At 44.7% G+C, this 22151-nt stretch overlaps 1 protein-coding gene across 1 annotated transcript in view; it reads left to right on the top strand.

The window, feature by feature from the left end:
* SUCNR1 (succinate receptor 1) overlaps positions 1–22151 on the top strand; it is a 271238-nt gene that overhangs the window by 179906 nt on the left and 69181 nt on the right. The gene's annotated exons all lie outside the window — the stretch shown is intronic.

Below are 22151 nucleotides of genomic sequence, written 5' to 3'. Positions count from 1 at the left end.
GTGATGGTGATGCAGAGGTAGGGAGTTCCAGGTCTTTGCAGAGAGGTAGGAGAAGGATATTAATACAGCCGATGTTTTGCAGGTCCTGTGTAAAAGGAGAGGCAATGGTTGAGGTATTCAGGTTCGGTGTTGTGCAGGGCTTGCGTGAGGCGCTTGAAGGTAATTCTTTTGTTGATCGGGAGCCAGGGGAAGTCTCTTAGGTGACTGGAGATGTGGTTTCAACCGGGATGTCCAGGATAAGTCTTGCAGAGGCATTCTGGATGTGCTGTAATTTCTTTTGGAGTTTTTGGGTTGTGTGGCTGTAGAGTGCTTTGCTATAGTCGAGCTTGCTGCTGACTAGCACCTGGCTGATAGTTCTCCTGGACTTGGTTAGAATCCATTTGAAGATCCTTTGGAGTAGGGGGATCATGTGGAAGCAGGAGGACAATACAGCAGTGGTAGTTCATAGAGAGTGAGCAGTCGAGGATGATACCGAGGTTGCATGCTTGGTTGTGGGTGTGGGGGGATCTGAGTGCTGCTGGCCACCAGGAGTCATCCCATGCAAAGGGAGTGCAGTCCAGGATGAGGTCTTTGGTTTTGTTGGAGTTGAGCTTTATGCAGCTCTCCTTCATTCAGGTGGCTACTGCCTTCATTCTGTCGTGGAATTTGCACTTAGCAGCTGTATGTTTGTCAGTACGGGAGAGGATCAGCTGTGCGTCCTCGACACAGGAGATGATGTTGAGGCTGTGGTTTCTCACATGGCTGCAAGGGGGGCCATATATATGTTGAAGAGGTTGGGGCTCAGGGAAGAGCCCTGGGAGACTCTGCAACTGATTTGTGTAGGATTTGAGGAGAATGGTGGGAGCCTGACTCTCTGGGTTCAGCTGGTGAAAAAGGAGTGGATCCACTCTAGTAAATTTGCTACAGATGCCGGCTTCGTGGAGTCTTGTGCAGAGGGTGTGGTGGTAGATGCTGTTGAAGGCGGCATAGAGGTCCAGGAGGATGATGGCTGAGGTTTCGCCTCGGTCGAGGAGAGTTTGGATGTCGTGAGTAGAGGCAAGGAGTGCAGTCTCAGTGATGTGGTTTCTCCTGAATTCAGATTGGGAGGGGTTCAGGATGTGGTTTGTTTCAATTAATTCTGTAAATTGGTGATACCTTGATTTCCTTCTCTGATGCAGCATGTTAATAGATAGCTCCAGACTACTCTGGATGCCGCGCAAGATGGTAATGCTGTGTCTTTGCGAGAATTCAACGGCCCCCTCTTTCCAGACGTGGCAGTAAAATATGTACAATATGGCACAAGAGACTTATTTACGACACATTGCAGACTTTTGATGAGTCTGTGGCTCCTTTCTCAGGAGTTGAGGATGTCCCGTCCCTTACCTATTACAGGCACATCTCTCAGATTCCCCTTCGACTTTGACTGCCTATAGCACTGGATAGGTGTTACAGGCATCTCCATAGTCTATCCTTCTACTTGGTATGCAGTATTAATTTCCCCAATTGGCACCAGGTCTCTTTTTTGAGGTCCCTCTTCACAGTGTCTTAACTGACTAACTTACAGAACATCTGTGGGTCACTGAAGATACCAGCATTCAGACCTTTGCAATTGTTGAAGCAAGCAGAATCAGAAGTGGGATCTCTTTATCTCTTGATATTGAGCAATTTTCCTTTTTCTTTTTCTCCATAATTTCACCCTCCTTTTTCTTTTCTTCTCACAGATTATAGTTTATGTGTTTTACGCTGTTTACAACTATATTTGCATTTTTGTATCTCATGTTGTTTTTCGTTAACCTCTCACCTTGGAGCGCCATAGCATGCATATGCAAATTGCACTGATACTGGAGTATTAGTTGTTGTTGATGCTTGCTTTCACACTTTTCTTGGTACCTGTGCCATTTGTGGTACATATGGACTAATTGTGGCAAAAAGTAATGAAGAATTGCAATAGCAAACGTGGTGCCTGCGTCAGCACTGTGCTTGTGTGAGTTCTCGGCAACCGCTGTCTCTGTGTGAGTGCCGGGTGAACTGTGTACATCTGTGAGCCTAGGCTGAATGGCTGTTTGAATGTGAGTGAGTTTTACCTGTGTTATTTCAGTGCCAATACACCATTTGAATATATTGTTATAATATTTCTTTTAATCATACGGCTGCAAATTTCCTAAACAGTCTATGTTTCCCACTATCTACACAAACTTACACTGTTCAACATGGCCTCTATCACTTCCTCTCAGTCATGGTAAATGACAAAAAAAATTCCAGTTACCTGTACACTCAGATAACATCTGATTTGCATATAGTAACTGCTAGCTCAGCAAATATCAGTACCTCACTTCTTTTTTTTGTGCAGAATAATCTATATAATAGGAAAAGCAAACAGGAACAGGGCATTTTGTTCTTTTCCAAATTTTACTTGGCTCATAAAGTAGCCTATTTGTGTATATATAGTGTCAATGTTAAGTGTCTTTCAAATTCATACCTTTCGAAGTACACCAGAGGGACTCCCATTCTATAATGTCAAACACTTTTTCAGCATATGTACTTAACAAGACATGCAAAATATCTAGAGAAATTGTGAAGTAGGTGATCAAGGAATTATTGATAATTATTTGTCCCATATCCTTTTAAAATAAAGCTATCCCGACCCACATGTAACAACTTTTTGATTACTTTATTCAATTTATGAACTCATATTTTATTCAATATAGCAAAGTGGATGTTACACAGGGCTACAAGTTATTCTATCACTGGTGATAGTATTGTCTTATATTGCCACCACCATTGACATTTTAAAGTATGCACCTACTCATGCATATTATGAAGAGTGATGTAGGGAGACAAAGTATTCTGGGAACATTTGTGTTTTATTATTTGTACTGTACTCTTTAATAACACTGGAGATAATTTAATCTTAAAAGTTTATACATCAATCAAATGGGTATTATTTTTGTGAATTGAAACTATTGGTAAGCTAGTGAAAACATTATTAAATTGGCAGTGACAGATTCATTGGAGAGCGCGAGATAGCACAGGCACTAGCGCGTGCTATGCGATATGCACCTTGGAGTGTAATATGCAAAGGGCAGTGTTGTGTAACCTAACTAGTCTCTAAAGTTGTAATATAAAATATCTGCTGGGAAGTGTAACATTGCATATGCACTGTGACAAAGAATTGGATCCCAGATTGTAATATGTATGGCATAAAGCTGTGCGTTATAACATAGGCATCGAGGAAAGCAAGTTAGGTGGGGTAATATAACCCGTGCAAAGGCAAGTGTGGCATGACATATTCACGGGGTAGTGTTACCGTGCACATGGGCTAAAGAGTGTTATAGCACACGCACTAACTGGTGGAATACAACACAGAGGTGTGTGGCAGTCGGCGGGCACTGGTGGGTATAACACAGCATTGGGCTCAGCCAGGAGCGCGCTGTGACTCTCAAGTGAGGTTTGTCTCCTTTCCAGAGAGTAAAATAAAAAGTATTACACATCCGGCGGTGGATGTGTGTTTTATTAACCGTGAGGGGGTTTCTTGCATAGTTTTTGTCGAATTTTTGTCGAATCCCCTTTGAATAGCTTGGTGTGTGTATTAAATGTGCGCATCAATAGCTACCCATGTTTGTATAAATAAACGACAAGGGTGTCTACTTGGAGAGTACCCACCGGCAGGGGCGCCGGGATTAGGCACGGTAGGGTGTCAGACACGTCAGACCTTCACTAGTGGTGTAAATACATTCCACGTGGATTCATTGTATGCATAGTCGCCTTTTAATGAATGCCACGCAAATCGTCATGGTGCTAGGCACATACAGTTTGTCCAACATGTCCTAGGTGTGTCTATAAATATATATAAACTTTTTTTTAATAAAAAACAAAGGCCGGCCCCTGGTGAGGGGGTCCCCGGGGCCATAAGTGGCCTGAGGAGGGGGACAAGGCAGCCCCCCTCCTACAGATTTGTTTTTAAAAAAGGTCATGCCCCAGGGGTTGGGGACCCCAGGGCCGATTAAGGCCTCGGGAGGGGGGCCACGTGGCCCCCTTACAAATTTTGTTTTTTCTAAAATATAAATTAGGGGGCAGACACTGGGGGATGAGGTCCCCAGGGTCAATAAATTAGAAAATGAAGGGGGACCACACAGCCCCCCTTCTTAAAAAATAAAATAAATAAAAGACCGGCATCGCGCCATAGACCACGCCCCCTCCTTGCAGCACTCTACAAACGCGCCCCCTGGCGAGTTCTAAATTGGGGAATTAATTCCCCTTGAATACTGAGGGTCCCTGAGGGCCAACTAGCCCAACAGGTATCTCCAGTATGTGCCAGAGAGCTGTGTTGCAGAAAGGAGTTCTGAGGCCACGCCCCTTTTTACACCTCTCTGCAACACAGCTCTGTGGCGCTTACTGGAGGTACCTAGTGGGCTAGTTTGACCCTAGGGACCCTTAGGATTCAAGGGGACTTAATCTCTCATCTCAGAACGGCCACAGGGCGCGTTTACACAGTGGTGAAGGGAAGGGACAGGGCCTGAGGTGACGTGTGCAAACATGCCCTGTGGCGCATTTTAAGTTGGGGAAATAATTCCCTTTCAATCCTGAGGGACCCTGGGGGCCAACTAGACCACCAGGTGCTTCCAGTAAGTGCCACTGCGATGCGTTGCAGAGGTGGTCCAGTCCGTGCCACTTTTTACACCTCTCTGCTACACAGCTCTGTGGCGCATACTGAAGGTACCTAGTGGGCTAGCTGGACCCTAGGGACCCTTAGGATTCAAATGAACTTAATCTCCTAACTAAAAATAGCCACAGGGCGTGTTTACACAGTGGGGAAGGGAGGGGAGGGGCCTGAGGTGACGTGTGCAAACACGCCCAGTGGTGCGTTTTAAGAGGTAGTTTTAATCCCCCTGCCCTATTTTATACTAGGGGCTTACAGAGGAGGTCATGCTAATCACAGGGGGACCCCAACGCATAGTGTTCCTTAGTGTATGTAGGTGTTTTCACTGTATTCTAAGTACCTTTTAACATAGGACTGGCTCTAGGACTGGTTAGTCAGACTCAGTTACCACCAGTATCCGTCTGAAAAAATTGAGTGTACAGGATGATTTTGCAACAAAGCTTCTTTCTGCTCATCTGTTTGTTCTTTCTGCACATAATCCTTCTTCCTGCATTTTTCTTCGTCTTTGAGGACTTCTGTTGCTTATTTCTGCATTTCTTTTTTTCTTTCTGTGCGTTTTTTCTTCTTTCTTCACATGTCCTAGCTCTGTAGGCATAGTTAGAAATTAGCATTTAAAAAACCTTTGAAATTCACTGACAAAACCATAGGTTTCAGGCACGTTATAGTTAGGAATTAGCATTTAAAAAACCTTAGAAATTCACTGAAAAAAACATAGGTTTCAGGGGCGTTATAGTTGCTGGACTTTTCCCTCATACAAAACCATTGAAATTCCCGGTTATAGTTAGTTCAGGTAACTATAACTCGTGCGCCCGCAATGCACTGCTGATGACGTCACATATTACATCACTCATGACAAGGTCAGTGACATCACTCATGACATCCCTCATGATATCTCCAATTACATCACTGATGACATCACTGATGACATCATCCAGTGAATGTGTGTTTTTCTGAAAATTAAATATGTTTTATATATGTATATCTCAAGGTCGATGGAAGAATAAATGGGTATTTTGTCTCTCATATCCGAGAGAGAAGAGGTCCAGCTCAATTGTTTTAAAGGACTAAATAAAATAGACTAATACAAACAAATTATATGACACTTGTGCGGTACATTTGCCTGGAGGCACAAAATGCCAAATTTCTCCAAGTGATTAGACCACATAACCCTCCTCTTAGCTTCAGTCGAGGTATTTGTAGTCCTTCCATTATCACTACACTTTCTCAAATTTCCAGTGACAGCCTCTCGCCTTGTACTCTCTAGGTTCTGCCTGCATGCACCAGTCAAATAACCTTTTCCACTGTATTATGTCTGAAGGCTCCTAGCATCCAAACAAATGGGCAATAACCCTTCTGGACACCACGTTGTAGAACAGTAGTGTATATCATGGTAGCGTATGTTCACCATATATTCCCGGTATTGCCAGTTCCTGATTCAGGACCACTGATTTGTCTGTGGCCCACAAAAGGCAGTGGCCCACCCTTGCCCATAATGTCTTATTCATGGGGCAGTCTCAGCTCTGCACACATATGTCATTCAATCCCTTCACACATGGAACAGTCTTGCTCACGCAGCTAAGTATCAGTCAGGTCTCCAATATGCAGTACATAACCAGGACCCAGTACTGGTTGCTGCAGCCCAAACTGAACCACTGAATGTTGTCTCTACTCCAGAGTTCCTTGCTGCCCCCAGATCCTAGCATGGGTCCAGCCCCTCACCCAACAGCTGCAGCTAGCCATGCAGGGTGACAAGTGAGTTCTGTGATGGAAGAGCTACATTGGGAAGGCGAGCAACATGCTGTCAGGTTAGGTGTGATTGTGTGCTGGTATGAATGCAGTCTCTGTTGTGTTTTGTGTGCATAGTGTGAGCGATGTCGCAATGAGAGTGCTGACTGTTAGGTATGTCTGTGTGAATGCAATAAAATTGGTGCTCCAGTGTGAATACAGTCAGGCAGATGTATCTGAGTGCAGGATGAGTGGTGAGCGGAGGAGTACAGGATGAGAGGTGTGTCTGAGCTCTGGGTGAATGCTGTGCCTGCTGTGAATGCTGTGCCTGTAAGAGTGCAGCATATGCTTGTGTGACTACAGGATGACCTTTCCCAGTGTAGGTGATCACCATGCTGGTGTGAGTGAGCACTGTGCATGTGCAGGATGAATGTGTTGCTTGTGCTTGTGCAGCAGGCAGGGTGTTGTCTGTACAAGTGCAAGGTGTGTTGTGTCCATGCTAATACAAAATGAGCCTTCTGTCTATGTGAGTATAGGGTGAGTCGCACTGTGCAGTACCTGTGTGAATGCAATGCAAGCGGTGTGTCTGTACAAGAGAAGGGAACTTTCTGTGTGAACACAATTTGGGAGGTGTGCATGAATGAATGCAGGGTGAAAAATATGTCTGTGTGAGTACAGGGTGAATGTGTTTCTGTTAGAGTGCAGTGTGAGTAGAGTGTGTGTGATTGCAGGGTAAATTGGTGAATGTTTCAGAGTGCATTGTGACTGGTGTGTCTGTGAGTGCAGGGTGAGAGCTGTGTCAGGATGAGTTCATAGTGAGATTTGTGTCTTTCGATGCAGGGTGATAGAGATGGTGATGAGTGCAGGATGATGGCACCCATCTGGGTCTTACTGGAAGCCCAAACATTGCAGACCTTCTGGGACCTTGCCATATATTATATCTCAACTCCACCTTAAACGCTCCTCTCCAACCCCATCATCCATGCTTCCTGATTAGCCTGGCATATGGCCCACAGCATAATGAAGATATCAGGACTCATTCATACAAAAGCACCACCATGGTGCAACACTGCCATCACTTTTGGGGAGGAGGAAATAAGCTGCCAATTATGGATCATGCGAGGCATTTACTATATAGATGACTTAATCTCCAATGGTTCCCTTAAAACATTTAATGGTCTATGGAGGAAGCATGACCTCCCCAGTCCAGAGAACTGGCATTACATTCAGCTGTCCCATGCTTTGCCTAAGACCCTGGGGAGGATACACATACCAATCACTCAACAAATCTGTATATTACATTAATAGACCTCTGAAGACGAGCGAAGGCTCAGAAACGCGTCAGGCTTAAAATCGAGACATGAGAGCTGCAGACCGGCATGCGGTGATGTCCTTTACCCGCTTGAAAGTGAAGTGCTGCTGGATGAGTGCAACCTTGCCTGTGGGCACCTTGGAGCTTTAATTGACACGCGGCAGCCCAGCCGCGAAGGTTTGCACCCCCCCGAGAAAAATGGGGGTCACGGGGGCCAGAATTCGCTGAGCCTCTGAAGTGAGGCAGCAGCCGAGGGATCAATGGACACCTGCATCCCGGGGCCCATCCAGGGCTGTGAAATGGCAGAGACGCACCCATACAGGGAGATGACACGGACTATTAGTCCCACAATGCAGTGCGTTCAAACTCATTGGAGTTTGCCCAATCCTGGGCGTTTATGGTTTAAATAGTGGGAGTGTCAAAGTGCCATACTCAAGTCGAGCCTCTGAAGACGAGCGAAGGCTCAGAAACGCGTCAGGCTTAAAATCGAGACATGAGAGCTGCAGACCGGCATGCGGTGATGTCCTTTACCCGCTTGAAAGTGAAGTGCTGCTGGATGAGTGCAACCTTGCCTGTGGGCACCTTGGAGCTTTAATTGACACGCGGCAGCCCAGCCGCGAAGGTTTGCACCCCCCCGAGAAAAATGGGGGTCACGGGGGCCAGAATTCGCTGAGCCTCTGAAGTGAGGCAGCAGCCGAGGGATCAATGGACACCTGCATCCCGGGGCCCATCCAGGGCTGTGAAATGGCAGAGACGCACCCATACAGGGAGATGACACGGACTATTAGTCCCACAATGCAGTGCGTTCAAACTCATTGGAGTTTGCCCAATCCTGGGCGTTTATGGTTTAAATAGTGGGAGTGTCAAAGTGCCATACTCAAGTCGAGCCTCTGAAGACGAGCGAAGGCTCAGAAACGCGTCAGGCTTAAAATCGAGACATGAGAGCTGCAGACCGGCATGCGGTGATGTCCTTTACCCGCTTGAAAGTGAAGTGCTGCTGGATGAGTGCAACCTTGCCTGTGGGCACCTTGGAGCTTTAATTGACACGCGGCAGCCCAGCCGCGAAGGTTTGCACCCCCCGAGAAAAATGGGGGTCACGGGGGCCAGAATTCGCTGAGCCTCTGAAGTGAGGCAGCAGCCGAGGGATCAATGGACACCTGCATCCCGGGGCCCATCCAGGGCTGTGAAATGGCAGATGACACGGACTATTAGTCCCACAATGCAGTGCGTTCAAACTCATTGGAGTTTGCCCAATCCTGGGCGTTTATGGTTTAAATAGTGGGAGTGTCAAAGTGCCATACTCAAGTCGAGCCTCTGAAGACGAGCGAAGGCTCAGAAACGCGTCAGGCTTAAAATCGAGACATGAGAGCTGCAGACCGGCATGCGGTGATGTCCTTTACCCGCTTGAAAGTGAAGTGCTGCTGGATGAGTGCAACCTTGCCTGTGGGCACCTTGGAGCTTTAATTGACACGCGGCAGCCCAGCCGCGAAGGTTTGCACCCCCCCGAGAAAAATGGGGGTCACGGGGGCCAGAATTCGCTGAGCCTCTGAAGTGAGGCAGCAGCCGAGGGATCAATGGACACCTGCATCCCGGGGCCCATCCAGGGCTGTGAAATGGCAGAGACGCACCCATACAGGGAGATGACACGGACTATTAGTCCCACAATGCAGTGCGTTCAAACTCATTGGAGTTTGCCCAATCCTGGGCGTTTATGGTTTAAATAGTGGGAGTGTCAAAGTGCCATACTCAAGTCGAGCCTCTGAAGACTAGCGAAGGCTCAGAAACGCGTCAGGCTTAAAATCGAGACATGAGAGCTGCAGACCGGCATGCGGTGATGTCCTTTACCCGCTTGAAAGTGAAGTGCTGCTGGATGAGTGCAACCTTGCCTGTGGGCACCTTGGAGCTTTAATTGACACGCGGCAGCCCAGCCGCGAAGGTTTGCACCCCCCCGAGAAAAATGGGGGTCACGGGGGCCAGAATTTGCTGAGCCTCTGAAGTGAGGCAGCAGCCGAGGGATCAATGGACACCTGCATCCCGGGGCCCATCCAGGGCTGTGAAATGGCAGAGACGCACCCATACAGGGAGATGACACGGACTATTAGTCCCACAATGCAGTGCGTTCAAACTCATTGGAGTTTGCCCAATCCTGGGCGTTTATGGTTTAAATAGTGGGAGTGTCAAAGTGCCATACTCAAGTCGAGCCTCTGAAGACGAGCGAAGGCTCAGAAACGCGTCAGGCTTAAAATCGAGACATGAGAGCTGCAGACCGGCATGCGGTGATGTCCTTTACCCGCTTGAAAGTGAAGTGCTGCTGGATGAGTGCAACCTTGCCTGTGGGCACCTTGGAGCTTTAATTACATTAATAGACCATGGTTTTTCTGATGACATCTTGCATGGTAGTGACATGACTTAATAAGAAATTCTTCCGGATAATTGGGAAAAACTATTGGCAGTCTATAATAAGGGGTTGAGGGAGGAGAGGCTTAAATACAGTTATTTCGAAATCATTCACCAGTGCTTCTGGACCCTGGCAAAGGTATGTGCAGCACATCTCAGCATGGACTCTCGTTGCTGGAGATGTGGAGACCAGGAAGGTGACATCGTCCATGTGTTGTGGGAGTGTCCCATACGTCATGATTTCTGGACACAGATCTGGAACAAATAAACGAGGTAAGCTATGGGTGTCTAGGCCATTGACTACTCGTTTGGTCCTTCTACATCAATCAATTAATCAATCAATCAGGGTGCTTATAGAGCATGAGTACTCACCTGTAAGGGTCTTAAGGTGATGGGGGGTTCTGCAATTCAGTCTAAGAGCCAGGTCTTGAGGTCCTTCCTGAATTGAGGCAGTGATGGTGATGCAGAGGTAGGGAGTTCCAGGTCTTTGCAGAGAGGTAGGAGAAGGATCTTAATCCAGCCGATGTTTTGCGGGTCCTGTGTAAAAGGAGAGGCAATGGTTGAGGTATTCAGGTTCGGTGTTGTGCAGGGCTTGCGTGAGGAGCTTAAAGGTAATTATTTTGTTGATCGGGAGCCAGGGGAGGTCTCTTAGGTGACTGGAGATGTGGTTTCAACCGGGATGTCCAGGATAAGTCTTGCAGAGGCATTCTGGATGTGCTGTAATTTCTTTTGGAGTTTTTGGGTTGTGTGACTGTAGAGTGCTTTGCTATAGTCGAGCTTGCTGCTGACTAGCACCTGGCTGATAGTTCTCCTGGACTTGGTTAGAATCCATTTGAAGATCCTTTGGAGTAGGGGGATCATGTGGAAGCAGGAGGACAATACAGCAGTGGTAGTTCATAGAGAGTGATCAGTCGAGTATGATACCGAGGTTGCATGCTTGGTTGTGGGTGTGGGGGGATCTGAGTGCGGCTGGCCACCAGGAGTCATCCCATGCAAAGGGAGTGCAGTCCAGGATGAGGTCTTCGGTTTTGTTGGAGTGGAGCTTTATGCAGCTCTCCTTCATTCAGGTGGCTACTGCCTTCATTCTGTCGTAGAATTTGCACTTAGCAACTGTAGGTTTGTCAGTGAGGGAGAGGATCAGCTGTGCGTCCTCGACACAGGAGATGATGTTGAGGCTGTGGTTTCTCACATGGCTGCAAGGGGGGCCATGTAGATGTTGAAGAGGTTGGGGCTCAGGGAAGAGCCCTGGGAGACTCTGCAACTGATTTGTGTAGGATTTGAGTTAGAATGGTGGGAGCCTGACTCTCTGGGTTGAGCTGGTGAGAAAGGAGTGGATCCACTCTAGTAAATTTGCTACAGATGCTGGCTTTGTGGAGTCTTGTGCAGAGGGTGTGGTGGTAGATGCTGTTGAAGGCAGCATAGAGGTCCAGGAGGATGATGGCTGAGGTTTCGCCTCGGTCGAGGAGAGTTTGGATGTCGTGAGTAGAGGCAAGGAGTGCAGTCTCAGTGATGTGGTTTCTCCTGAATTCAGATTGGGAGGGGTTCAGGATGTGGTTTGTTTCAATTAATTCTGTAAATTGTTGATACCTTGATTTCCTTCTCTGATTCAACATGTTAATAGATGGTTCCCAACTACTCTGGATGCAGCCAAGATGGTAATGCTGTGTCTTTGGGAGAATTCAAGGGCCCCCTCTTTCCAGACGTGGCAGTAAAATATGTACAATATGGCACAAGAGACTTATTTACAACACATTGCAGACTTTTGATGAGTCTGGGGCTCCTTTCTCAGGAGATGAGGATGTCCCGTCTCTTACCTATTACAGGCACATCTCTCAGATTCCCCTTCGACTTTGACTGCCTATAGCACTGGATAGGTGTTACAGGCATCTCCATAATCTATCCTTCTACTTGGTATGCAGTATTAATTTCCCCAATTGGCACCAGGTCTCTTTTTTGAGGTCCCTCTTCACAGTGTCTTAACTGACTAACTTACAGAACATCTGGGGGTCACTGAAGATACCAGCATTCAGACATTTGCAATTGTTGAAGCAAGCAGAATCAGAAGTGGGATCTCTTTATCTCTCGATATTGAGCAATTTTCTTTTTTCTTTTTCCCCATAATTTCACCCTCCTTTTTCTTTTCTTCTCACAGATTATAGTTTATATGTTTCACGCTGTTTACAACTATATTTGCATTTTTGTATCTTATGTTGTTTTTCGTTAACCTCTCTCCTTGGAGCGCCATAGCATGCATATGCAAATTGCACTGATACTGGAGTATTAGTTGTTGTTGATGCTTGCTTTCACACTTTTCTTGGTACTTGTGCCATTTGTGGTACATCTGGACTAATTGTGGCAAAAAGTAATGAAGAATTGCAATAGCAAAAGTGGTGCCTGCGTCAGCACTGTGCTTGTATGAGTTCTCGGCAACCGCTGTCTCTGTGTGAGTGCCGGGTGAACTGTGTACATCTGTGAGCCTAGGCTGAATGGCTGTTTGAATGTGAGTGAGTTTTACCTGTGTTTTTTCAGTGCCAATACACCATTTGAATATCATGTTATTATTTTTCTTTTAATCATACGGCTGCAAATTTCCTAAACATTCTATGTTTCCCACTATCTACACAAACTTACACTGTTCAACATGGCCTCTAACACTGCCTCTCAGTCATGGTAAATGACAACATTTTTTCCAGTTACCTGTTCACTCAGATAACATCTGATTTGCATATAGTAACCGCTAGCTCAGCAAATATCAGTACCTCACTTCTTTTTTTTGTGCAGAATAATCTATATAATAGGAAAAGCAAACAGGAACAGGGCATTTTGTTCTTTTCCAAATTTTACTTGGCTCATAAAGTAGCATATTTGTGTATATATAGTGTCAATGTTAAGTGTCTTTCAAATTCATACCTTTCAGAGTACACCAGAGGGCCTCCCATTCTATGAGTCAAACACTTTTTCAGCATATGTACTTAACAAGACATGCAAAATATCTAGAGCAATTGTGAAGTAGGTGATCAAGGAATTATTGATAATTATTTGTCCCATATCCTTTTAAAATAAAGCTATCCCGACCCACATGTAACAACTTTTTGATTACTTTATTCAATGTATGAACTCATATTTTACTCAATATACCAAAGTTGATGTTACACACGGCTACAAGTTATTCTATCACCGGTGATGGTATTGTCTTATATTGCCACCACCATTGACATTTTAAAGTATGCACCTATTCATGCATATTATGAAGAGTGATGTACGGAGACAAAGTATTCTGGGAAGTTTTGTGTTTTATTATTTGTACTGTACTCTTTAATAACACTGGAGATAATTTAATCTTAAAAGTTTATACATCAATCAAATGGGTATTATTTTTGTCAATTGATAGTATTGGTAAGCTAGTGAAAACATTATTAATTTGGCAGTGTCCACTTATTTTACAGAATAATGCAGAATAACATTTTGGTAACATCTCATTGATTTGGTCCTACCATTAAACTTGATCCATATAAATGTTAATTCCTCATATACATTCACTGCTTTCCACTTGTTTTCCACTTTCACTCTACTCTCACAAAGAGATTGCCTGACCACTTTCCTTTAGAAGTATATGTTTCTGGGGCCAACCATGTCATCCTTGTCACTAAAATAGTTCCTTCATTTGCATCTACTTTCTATCACTTTTACAACTGGATTATAATGGTTAGCCATTATTTGCTGTTCCTCCACTATTCTAATGAGGAGATATGATAAAGGCAGCACTGCCTCCTACTGTTGTGTATCTCACATGTTTCAGATATGAAACTCGTACCCTTCACCCATGTCACAGGTTTTCATAATAGAGATACTCCCAATTCCTTCAAGCATGGAACAATGACACTTTTTCCATTCTACTGATCAGGTATTGCAATTCATTGCTGTCCGCATTGAGCTATAACAAGAATGTAGGCTCTGGATCACCAATTTTTTCCACAGTATTCGAAACACTGTTCTTGTGTTGTTGCTCTAGGAAATACCAAGTACTAACTCCACTCATTCTGGGATTTGCACTAGATATTGGGTTGAGTGTAATGTCAGTATTGATCAAAACGTTTACTCTGTAGTCCTCAAACTGCAATAGATATTTATTGGGGTTTAGTCTAAAGGAAATTATGGCTTCATTGATTGCTCACTTTTTTATTCTGAGTTTTATATAGCGCAAATTTGACCGGAAGGAATTAGAGCACTTTACATGAGCACCAGTTGCATTACAGATGGACATATTCATTTTGTGAGGCACAGGAAGATTAAGGGATTTTCCCAGAAGCACAGGATGTTGAGCATCCCTGCAGGGCCTCAAACACGGTTCCACAGCTTGGAGGTTGACCACTCATACCTGAATAAGATGGTCTGAAAAATTGGGTTGTTGGTTGACTGGGGTTTGAGCTCTTGTCAAGCAACAGACACAATCTCTTGCAGGGTGAACCACAAAAAGTCACTAAATTAACCTGTGCCTAACCTAAGGTAGTTTGGCACAAAAAGCAGTCAGGCTTAACATAGAGGCAATGTGTAAATATTTATGCAGCATACAAACAGTGATTATGTGAAACACAATGCAAGAAAATACCAAACCAATTTAGAAAAAGAATACATTTTAATACATTATTTTGCATCAAAACAACAAAAATCCAATCAGTAGGACCAGAGTTATGAAGTTTTTAGTGAAAATTTGCGTGTAAAAGATCAAAGCTCCAATTCCATCTAGTCATGCGAGACCAGGTTGAAATTGAAAAGATAGGCTGACCTCAATGGAGTGCAGGACCAGATACATGTAATGAATTGGGCCTGGTCAGTGCTTACCTTCATAATTAAAAGAAATTTTGAGAATCAGGGGATCATAAGGATGGCGTAATGATCGCCACCACCGGGCCGGAGGTGGCAATTGTTACACCATCCTAATGTGAAATACCCCGCCATATTATGATGGCGGTGGGTATCGCGGCAGATGCAAAGTCCGTCCGCCGTTTTTCAGCCGGTCGGCAATTGTTACAATTGCCGGTCGGGAGGAGTTGAGCCCCTGTTATGGTGGTGGTGCCTAACAGGCACTGCCAGCCATATTAGGATGTGGGTGGTTTAAAGGCCTTTCCATGGTGGCAATGCCGCCATGGAAAATCTGGCAGGGATTGGCTTTGGGGCCCATTGTGGGCCTCCTGGGGGTGTGGGGGGTGCACTTGGGGGTACCCATTGTACCCCCTGCAGTTCCCTGCACCAAGTGGCAGGCACCGCATGGTGCCTGCCACGTGGTGCAGGGAAATGCAGTGCATGCCCTTTTACCACTGCAGACAGTGCTGCAGCCAGCAGCACCGTCCGCAATAGTAAAAGGCCAGGATACGCCCACCAGTATGGTGGGTGCATCCTAATTAAGCCAGTGGGACCGCCGCACGTCTGGCGGTCGGTCCCATCACCGTTATGAAGGTGCCCAAGAAGGGAGTGTCATCGTCAGATGGTCTTGTGTGAAAGCCGCAGTTAAGATTTCTACATTCGGACTTAGTCACTGAAATGGAAGTCGAAAATCATCAGCGGGATGTGGCAGAGAGCTATAGTCGAAGGCAGTACCATGAGGTTGGATACCCCTTTGATGAAGGACCGCTGAAAAGGATTTGCTGCTGCAGAGTAGAACGTAACGGGATAATCTACAAAGTCAATCTGACCAACAATGCACCTTGGTCGGATAGGCAAGAAGGTTGGTACTGGTCTCCTTCTGGTTCTCAAACCACTTTTGGGCCAAACGTCCTCAGTTCTAATTTGTGGACATCTGGGCACATTTACCACCACAGCGAAGGGTCCAGGATTGATGGGACAACTCTTGGGGGTTCAGGACTCACTCAGGCTGGGTCCAGGTGCGTGTTCAAGATGGTGGGAGCCTTTTATGTCCCTGTGGCTCTGAACAGGAGGCCAGCAAACTAGCCTTCGAGGTCACTTGTGGTTGTCCTGGGTGCAGATGAAGATATAGGGCCCAACAGCAGGGCTGGCCTCTGAGGCTTCAAGACAGGCTGCAGGCAGCAAAACAGTCCTTCCAGGTACAAGAGCAGTCTGGCATAGTGCACAGCAGGACACAGCAGCAGGCAGTCATCTGAGAATCCTTCTGCAGGTCCAGTAGTGAACTGAAAAGTTGGTGTCTGAGGTCCTACTTTTATAGCCTGGTGCCCTGGTTCTGGAAGGTGGAAGAAGCATCTAGACAGTTGATTTGAAACATAATTTTAATTGATTTTGGTTTGATACAGCATAACAGAATATTGCATTATTTTGATCAGCGGTAGACATTACAGCATTTCAAGGTTTGCACGTTAACAATGTGATCATTGTTTCATGAGTACTTGGCTTTATGCACCATATGACATCTGTTGCCATTTATCCACATTATAACTCCATCAGCAGTCATAGTTATGTATTTGTACATCTCTTGATGCTTCCACTATAGGGGAATCTGAACGAATAGGAGATAACAAACCCTAACTTCCCACATTTGCCCGTCCCCACCCTCCTTGCTGGCTCACCACGTAACTTATAACTTGTAACAGTTGCTTTGAAGTGCATGGAAAGGCTCTGCCTTCCTTGCCCTGGCTCGAAGTTGATTGTAGTGACAATTCAGGGTCCTTAGTCCCTTCCCTTTGTGTGAAGGCAGAGCACAGGCTATTCAGTTGTACGTGGGGCTGTGCGCCACCCTCCATCATGTCAGCGGATGGCTCATTCGGGCACACCTAATATCTCTAGTCTGTTACTGTCATGTGTTGTGTAGTTCTTATAAACCTATATAGGATCTGCTCGTTTAGACAACATAGACTGTGGGATTAGTGTCCAGACTGATTCCAGACACCCCCACCAGGTATTTTTGCCTATATACCAGCTATCTCACAGTGCTCTATAAGCTCCTCTTACCAAGGAGAGAATAGTTCTTGGCAACTATTGAACATGACAACTCTGCCCCATCAGGGATCGTGGAAACAGTACAGTAATTTTCGCTCTGTCAATCGTGCTCACTTTGTCTCAGAGAGATTCTCAGAATAAACGGTGGGGACGTTTTAAATAAACATTTATTGAACCAGCGTCATTCTAGTGTAAAATAGGTGTGCTGAAACAACCATAAGATAGAAACAGACATAAATTATATTAAGCATCAATAGAGTAAATAGATGGTAGATTTCTACCATAGTGCTAAGACAATTAATATATGCATGCATATAAATACATAACAATAATAATGTGTACTCCTACGACGCAACCCTAACTAGATGTACCTCTGTGTACCTAGCAGGTTGGATGTGTCAAGCCAATAATCCCCCTAGGCTGAAGCCAACCCCATTACCTGAAGTGAGAGACTGTGGGACCCCATCTTGGTCTCGAGATGGACACCCCACGAGGGATGTCAGACTACTGAGAGCTGGAGTGTCTGTGTGCACAAACCACAGCGTCTCGTGTCTGTGTGTCAGCATGGAATTCTTCCTCCTCTGCCTGCCCCGGCAAAGATATGGTGTATATATACCCAAAAGGTACCCTCAGGGGAGTCTACCTTGCTGTGTCATGTCGGCCAAGGATGAAGGAAGGGATGACCCTTACACATAGTTATTATGCAGAAGATGGTAATCCTGCTGTGATTCTGAGAATCTTCATGTATAATTAATGAGGCTAGTTTTCAGGGAAAACCACACGACATTTATGCTGCGCTTAACTAGGTAAAAGATCAATACCAAAACCAGTTATTTAGTGTAATGGTAGGGTGTTAATGTAGTTGAAGCATTAGGGGGCTACTCAAGGTTATATTGGTCTACCTTATGAAACATAACACCCACTCCTCATTTGACCAGACGACCTACTAAAAAGGGATTTCCCTTCTAATCAAGCATTAAATATTTGATAAAAAGGTGTTAAGAAGCTTCTTAAAATGTATAAAATCTCTAAATAACTAAACTCTAAAAGTCCTTTAAAATATGTTCATATATGTACTTTGAGCCTCTGAGTACGTCTGAAAGCCATGGAGCTCAGTAATAGCATACAAAGAAAAAGTTCTGTGTAAAATTCCAATTTCGGTTGTTTTGGAAAAAAGCTGAATTCTTCCCAGGACATAGAGAGCCAAATGTTTATGAATCCTTTGTGGGAGACGCAACATTACTGCTCCTTGCCTTCGCAGACGGTGGTCCCTGTAACACCTCACAGATCAGGTCAATTGAACACAGATGATCTTCCTCAGTTCCCACAGCCGATGCTGAGGAAGCATTTGCAACATCCAAAGCCTGTGTGCCTGTAGTAGAGCCAGTATCCGATCCAACAGGAGCTGAAGAGTCCCATGGTGGCTCTAAGAATGCCAACATCCACATTGGAATACGCTGGGGACACTACAGTACGTGGGCCATTAACGGGTCCAGAAATGCATCCACGTCCAGTAGGGCAACCAATGGAAGTGTTAGACAGAGGTCCAACACACATTCATATCTCCAGAACAAGCAGCGGAGTACAGGTAACACACAGTCAATCCAAACTGTTCGAAACAATAGGAACCAAGACTCGCTTAGCTCACGTAGTTCAGGTGTGCCAAGATGGAGTACCCTGGGATCATGGTAACATCGCTCCAAGAGCGCTTTTTCCATTTTCTTGGTGACTGGGACGTCCACTGCATAGCATAATAATTAAAATCAGGATACCCACTTCTAGTAGCAGGATTTGAGGAAGCCCTCCAAAAATGCTTCCGAATACGGAGTGTATGAAAGCCGGAATCACTCCGAAGGCTGTATGAAAGGTGCTTAACAGTCCTGAACCTATGGTCATAAATAGGTGTGCTATACCCTTCGTATCAGACATGTTAAAGATACGCTGTACTATTTCTCCAAAATGGAAAGAGCAGTTAGTCTGTACCAGTTCCTGTATCTCAGTGGAGGACCTTGTAACCTGCAGATCGAAGGTCTCTCGGGCTAAGGATAAGGGACATCTTTTTGTAAAAGCATGGCTTTCATTCAGCTCAGAGTATCAAACGATATAAAGGAAACATTCAACATAGGCCATAATGGCGCCTCACGGACTGTGTGGGTCGGAGGAAACAATATTTGCATACAAGTAACCCTGGAGTTTACAGTGACAAGATATGCAATGCCTGGAAGCATCCCACAACAACCATGATCATTCGCATTAAGTAACTCCAATTCAAGAGTAGCCTGAACACTGGATTAATCAAGGCAGCGGGGTAACCTTTCAAATGACAGGATAAATTAGCTAATGAACCATTACAGGCCCCGTGAAGCATCATTTCCGGTAAATGGCGTTTACTTAGCATGCGTTACTTCGCATGCCATTACTACGCGGACGTTAGTACGCACGCATTGTTACTTAGAAAAACTTTACTACGCAAGTCGGAACAGCGACTTGCGTTAAGGGGAGGAAGGTGTTGGATTTAAAATCCAACACCTTCCCTAGTGTCCGCATAGACTGGAGTTGGAATAGTAAATTATACTATTCCAACATGCAGCACCCCCTACTGTAATTCGTTGTTCCGAATTGCGTAGGAAAGGAATGCGAACTAAAAACGCGGTACTAAACGCATGCGAAGTAACGTCGTATATTCTAATATCCCAGCAAATTAGAGATACGCTACAAGAATTCTTGCAATCTGTACAGCTGAGAAACACTTACATGTCCCAGTTCCTGCATCGAAATCTATACGGTAATTCCCAAGATTCATGGATGAATTCCCTACGCATTGCTTCATACCTGCCTATCTGGTGGTGTTCTAGGCAATGTTGAAACTGGAAAGTTGTTACTTGCAATGTTATATGACCATGAATTAACCTTTCTGTGGATGGTGATTCTGCTACAGTGAAAGGTAAATGGTTTAATTTTGTAATGTGCAGCATTGTGTATATTCTGCATCCCTTTGTGCCATTGTTGTCTGCCTTGTTGCCAAATTATATGCAGAGTACAGAGACGTACTGTTGATATATTGCCTGGGCACATTCCCAGAGTGCAGTGATTGTAGCATCCAGATTAATAACATAATAGAACATAACTGTGATTGTCCATGTTGTAAGATGGACAGATCTTGTTCCATTATATCAATAGCAGAAGATACAATGTTGCCCAGTGACTAAATCCTGGATGTTAGGGAGGTCATGCCATTGTCAACCACAGCCAAAGCCTTTTCCAAGTTAATTCTATTAATATCACGCAATCTCTCCGCAGCTTTCTGTTGAGAGACTTTCCAAATTTCATTAAACAGCATATAAGAAGCGTTTCTTACTTGGCTTTCGGGGACCTACTAAAAAATCCCTAAAATCTACGTCATCTGACAGTAGGGACAAGTGTTGTTTAGCCAATCTAGTCTGAACTGGGGTGGTGTAGTGGGCAAAAGAACGATGGATTTAACCCAGATCTCTTGACTGGGGGAGAATGTCTGCATTGTCAGCATTCCGTCCATCATTTGTTTGTTGTAACGCTTTTCGCCCTAAGTGGGATGGGTATGCCGCTTGGCAGTTCGGGCTGGACTGTTCCCATGAGGCACAGGTTCAAGACTGATTTGCATATGGCCATGTCTAAACTGGGGTGGCGTAGTGGGCAAAAGAACGATGGATTTAACCCAGATCTCTTGACTGGGGGAGAATGTCTGCATTGTCAGCATTCCGTCCATCATTTGTTTGTTGTAACGTTTAGCCAATCTAGGCATAACTTCCCAACATTGTATGATGTCACCAACCCGGATGTTCTCGTTGTACATAGCGTGTGTCGGACCTATGGATACTAAACCCTTCGGTGGTACCCTTGGATCTTGACTGACACCTATTTCTGTTGATAGGCCAAACTAACCATCCCTTCCAATTGGGGTTTGTTGAATTGTACGAAACTTCATGCATGATGTCATCTAGTGCTCCCCCACCATATTCTATATAGTGTTGCCATCCCTCAAAGTGTGTTAGAGAGGGAATGCGAGGTGTATTTCGGGGTGAACAACCTTTACAACGCAACTGTTACAATGCACTACACTTACAACGAAATTTTTACAACGCAACATCCACTACAACGCATTCCATTACATAGCATGACACTACAACGCATGTTTAAAAACTACCTTTACAACGCATTCCATTACATCGCATACTACCTTTACAACGCATACCATTACAACGCAATCCAACACTACTGTTGCACCCCCTGGAGTTAGAATAGTAATTTTTACCCCTATACTATGCGTTGTAATGGTATGCGTTGTAAAGGTAGTATGCGATGTAATGGAATGCGTTGTAAAGGTAGTTTTTAAACATGCGTTGTAGTGTCATGCTATGTAATGGAATGCGTTGTAGTGGATGTTGCATTGTAAAAAATGCGTTGTAAGTGCATGCGTTGTAAAAGTGTGCGTTGTAACGACATACATCTGTATTTCGGTCCTTAATGTTGGCTAATCCAAGAAAGGAAATCTGTTGCACAGTGTCGTTCAGGAAAATAATCTGTTGTGGAATAAGGCATGCTCTAAATGGTGCCTCAGCTCCCTGAACCTGCCATTCCTTAGTACCCCAGATTGATTTTATGTCAATTGTGTCTCTCCATATGTCAAAACCCTGTTCAGGCAGTTGGGCAATGAAGGACACTGAATATATGTTTCATGTTAGGGAGCATATTTTTCTTCGCAAATGTAGGTGAAAGCTTATAATAATATAAGCGTGGATCGGATGTATCCCGATACGTATATTTCTAGTGCCGCAGGAGTTTCGCAGAATCAGTGCCTTTTTTAACAACACTTAAAAATGTATATTGTCAATTTAAATTTGAAGTTTAAGGAAAGTGCTATACTAAAATAATGAAAAAATATATATTTAAGTATGAAAATATAGTTTATAACGTTTCTTCAATACTTTTTCCGGTTTCGCAATGGCATCACAACATCACCGTGACATCACCACGAATACTATGTGACAGCTAAATAATGGTGTTCGATTGGTTTAAAAACCTCTCATCCGTATTTGGAGGAAGTCCCTCCTGCTTTTTTCCCTCATTGGGTGTCGTTATTTATCTTACACCTGTTGCACTGAGCCAGTTAGTTGGATTTTTGGCTTTGTT

The sequence above is a fragment of the Triturus cristatus genome, chromosome 11 (assembly GCF_964204655.1).
Source record: "Triturus cristatus chromosome 11, aTriCri1.1, whole genome shotgun sequence".
NCBI classification, from domain to species: Eukaryota; Metazoa; Chordata; class Amphibia; order Caudata; family Salamandridae; genus Triturus; species Triturus cristatus.
Note: the sequence above shows the minus strand (reverse complement) of the source record. Positions and strands in the feature narration are given on the sequence as shown.